Source organism: Papaver somniferum, chromosome 1 (assembly GCF_003573695.1).
Source record: "Papaver somniferum cultivar HN1 chromosome 1, ASM357369v1, whole genome shotgun sequence".
NCBI classification, from domain to species: domain Eukaryota; kingdom Viridiplantae; phylum Streptophyta; class Magnoliopsida; order Ranunculales; family Papaveraceae; genus Papaver; species Papaver somniferum.
In genome coordinates this window covers 211,907,582-211,911,745 of record NC_039358.1, presented here as the reverse complement: position 1 = coordinate 211,911,745, position 4,164 = coordinate 211,907,582, and the positions used below count along the sequence as shown (strand labels likewise).

At 39.2% G+C, this 4,164-nt stretch overlaps 1 long non-coding RNA gene across 2 annotated transcripts; it reads right to left on the bottom strand.

The window, feature by feature from the left end:
* Positions 1-2,022: 2,022 nt before the first annotated feature.
* On the bottom strand, positions 2,023-3,713 carry LOC113315191. 2 transcript variants are annotated; one of them, XR_003342831.1, is made up of 2 exons: positions 2,450-3,713; positions 2,023-2,348 (listed from the first exon to the last, which is right to left on the bottom strand). It is a non-coding gene; the product is annotated as an uncharacterized LOC113315191 (long non-coding RNA). The 2 variants fall into 2 exon arrangements; XR_003342832.1 differs by having other exon boundaries at positions 2,023-2,330.
* Positions 3,714-4,164: the final 451 nt, after the last annotated feature.

Here is a 4,164-nt window from a genome sequence, read left to right as displayed (position 1 = left end):
GAATATATAAGTAATAATTCCTCACGACCTGGTATAGAAGATGTGTTTGGATTAAAACAAAGGATTGGAGGAAGTTTGAAACACCTGACTAAAAGATGGAGAACTATGTGTAGCGAAATGGCTGGCCTTGTAGATGAGAGATATCTTATATTATCATTTATCAATGCTATGTTTGCAACAAACCTATTGTATGTCCAAATTTTCAGAGTCAAGAATACGATCACAATGACTGAATTGCGAGAACTTCAAGAAGAATACATTGCTCTAGAGGAAAGGCAAAATGAAATGGAATCATATCCAGTTGCGAACACCATCTCACAAACAGCTAATGCAAGCTTATTACCCAAGCTAATAAATACTGTGGCGAATACTTCGCAAATACAACAAGAGAAGGTGACAAGTAACAATCAACAGAAACTGGTGGCAAGTGTGGAGAAGATATGGGAAGCTATAATCTTGATGGAAGTGTGGAGAAGATATGGGAAGCTATAATCTTGATGGAAAATATACCAACACCATGGAACATGGGAACGGAACCACCTCCAAATCACAGAAGCCATGAGTTTTGTTCTTATCATCATTTTCATGGACATACAACAAATGATTGCGGAAATGTAAAAAGAATTATTTTGAGAATGATAGATCAAGGAAAACTAAACGACTTTCTGGTAGGGCATCCACAATCTCAACCACTTCCACCACCACCAGAGCATCACAAAGTGAATACGATGAAAAAGAAAGAAACATTCTTCATAGAAGTCGGTGCAAAAGCAAAAAATCTATTCTGAAACTCTATCGTACATTCATATAAGACAATTGAAGATTCTCATGATAATTTTTTGAGTAGAGTGTTCGCAAGAGATAATGGTGGAAGAGAAATTATGAATATTGCGAAAATCTCGCCACTAGAGGAATGGCAAAAACAGACTATTTCTTTTACCGCAGAAGAAGTCCGCCAATCTTCCAGTCGCAATAGCCTCACTTGGGGGCGTTTTGATTATGATTTCCGCAAACAACAAGGGAAGGTTGCCAGTCACTTTAGCAAAAAAATCCACACTTAAGGGTGAATTTTGTCATTGATCAAGGGAAATGTTCTTAACCTCCAACTTGATGTTTGTACCATGAGTAAAAATACCCCATATTGGACCAGAATATTGTTTTGGGCCACTATTCAGCTGCCACCAGCCTACCCATTGAAGTAGCTACCAGCAAGTCCAGGGCTCCATGAAGTCAATGCCAGGTCAATGGTCAAAGTCAACCGTCAATCAACTATCGAAGTCAAGTTGCCAGTCGCGCTTCTAACCAGTTTCCAGTTAAGTACTATGCTGCACTGCCAGCCAGTCTCTACCCATGTTGTTAGTTGTGCTTCCAGACAGCATCCATCCATACTGTCAGCCCGTTACGCCAGTCAAGCAAGTCTGCCAACAGGGCAAATCAATACAAGGAGACATGCAGGGCAGATTAATGCCAGGAGGCATGCAGGGCAAGTCAATAGGCATGTAGCGCAGTTTCATGCAGAATTAATACATGAGAGCAGTTTCATGCAGAATTAATGCAGGAGGGCAGTTTCATGCAGAATTAATGTAGGTCAGTTTATGGCCAGGAGGCATGCAAGGAATGGCCAGGAGACATGCAGGAAAACTTAATACAGTTTATGACTAGGAGGCAATCAGGGGAAGACCCTAATTCGCATCTGTATAAATAGAGGGAATTACAATCCCAAAAGGGAGGCTAGGCTAGCGAATATGGAGAAAAATCCATTGTAATTCTGATACCAATAAAACATCACTCCCCCAGGAGATTCATCCATGGACGTATGCACATCTTGCCGAACCACGTTAAATTCGTGTGTCTGTCATTCTTGATTATTTCCTGTTATTAACCCTGTTTTGATCACCATCACCAAAATCATCTTGTTTGGTGCCTGGAAATATTTCTGGGTACAAACACTTTCCTCGATTCTTCAAGGGCTTCGTTTGTTTCGTTATTCATCAATTTGTATTTCTCAGCCTCAATTGCGCGAATACTAACGGCATGTTAGGGTCTCTTCTGATAAACATTTTTTTTTCAGAAAAATACATAAGTAATGTAAGAGTGCAGTTTTTAATTACCAAAAAGAAAAGGAAAATAAAGTTGCGTAGTGCAAAATTCAATAAGCCTATATAGCTCCATATTCTGCTTGATGAATCGTACATCGGATGATAACTCGGGCATCATTTATTGGTCAGAGCCAATACTGTATTATGTAAACCAGGACCGAAATATTTGTAATCATATAACACATTTAGTGAGTGTTCCACCGCCGCACACATAAGATGCTTCCCAAGCACCTACAAAGATGACATAAACTATACAAAGCAATATGGAGAAAAACATAAAAAAAATGTAAAAGAGAAATTTGACAAGAAACACTAAAGAAACCAATGCAAGACAATAAATGCTTTAGTACCTGCATGTTATGGGAATCAACACTTGATTGGTCTCCCGAAAAACTTTTGCGGAGATTTTATGAAGAATGGTCAAGAGGTCCTTCAAATGCAACATATACTTCAAGTGATTCCCTTCTCCCAGATATTCCAGCTTGTTGCCGCAAATTAAATATCAAGTAAACAACCATATATCATAACTCAAGAGGATGAAAGGAGGATCTCACATTGAAGACTCACAAACAGCTTAATCATTAACTGTCCATAGTTCAACTTTAGCAGGAACAAGATGGCAAATATTAATGAGTATGTGGAGACACTACCAGGAAAGCCGAGATGCAGTGCTGCATCAATGTGTCCTAAATATAGAGTCGCTATAAATTACAAATATGTAGGACTGTAATTGCACATGAAGGGTATTTAAATCTAAATAAACGACCATTGTACCTGAAATCTTTAGCTGGATCATTTCCATGCCATCCCATTTCCCTCCATGTTTTATAATTCTACTGTAACCATTGCAGATTCCAGCAATACCACCCAATAACAGCACCACCACCTGCATTTCTGATTCTTCTCATTCCTCGTCTCCTAAATCAGGCCCTGGCCATTGCACAACCACCACTTAGTAGCAGCACCAACACCAAGACACTGCCATCTTCAGCTCCTTCGCATCAAATTCAATTCACCACTTCATTATCTTGATTTCATTTGCACAAGACAGTTAAGGCAGCTTCAAACTCCACAAATCCAATTTCATCTGCACAAGACAATTAAAGCAGCATCAAACTCCACAAACCCAACCACCAACATCATTCTCTGCAAACCCATTAAATATCTGCAAATCCATTCAATCTCAGATTCTCAAATCCAACCCTAACTTTCAATTTCTATCTTCTCCACCCAACTTTCAATCTCAAATCCAACTCTAACTGTCAAAATCCACAAATCTCAACCCTAACTCTCAAACTCAAATCCAACCCTAACTTTCAACTCCACAAATCCAACCACCAACATCATTCTCTGCAAACCCATTCTATTTTGATTCTTGCAGCAAAACCCCAATTCATCTCAGAACATCACCTCAAACCCTAACTTCCAATCTCTATCTTTTCCACCCTAACTCGTCCCCACGACAACTTTCAATTTTTGCAGCAAAACCAGGATTCATCTCATAACATCACCTCGAACCCTAACTTTCAATTTCTGCAGTAGGAATATCAAATCTGTTTGAAGTAAATCTAGGTTAGATATTGGTTTTCCATTAAAAAGATGCAGGACAGTGATATAGAGAGAGGGAGGAGAATAAGATGGAGAATGAGAGGTCTGGTCGATAAGATACGAGATAGATAGCCGAGTCAGTTTTCAAGCTGAATGGGCTGAATACGGAGTCAGTTTAAACTGTGCACATCCACACTCACGAGTCGCACGCGTAAAACCATCTTCAGTTGCAAATCATAACAGTTCAAACAGTTGCGAGTTTCGTAACAGAGATGAACTGTTTCAAACAATTTGCAACAGAAATTCGCACCTGAAAATTCGCAACAGAGGCTAAGCTGTTGCGACTTCCAGTTGTTAATCCCTGAATTTGGTGTAGTGAATCCTTTACTCTCTCCCTGTTTCTGGACGCCAAAATGTAGTTGCGAGAAATCCCACAACTAACACCCCATAATAATTCTATAGATCTAAACATATTGAATATGAAAATGATGATAAGAGTGCTAAAATTGTAAATGGA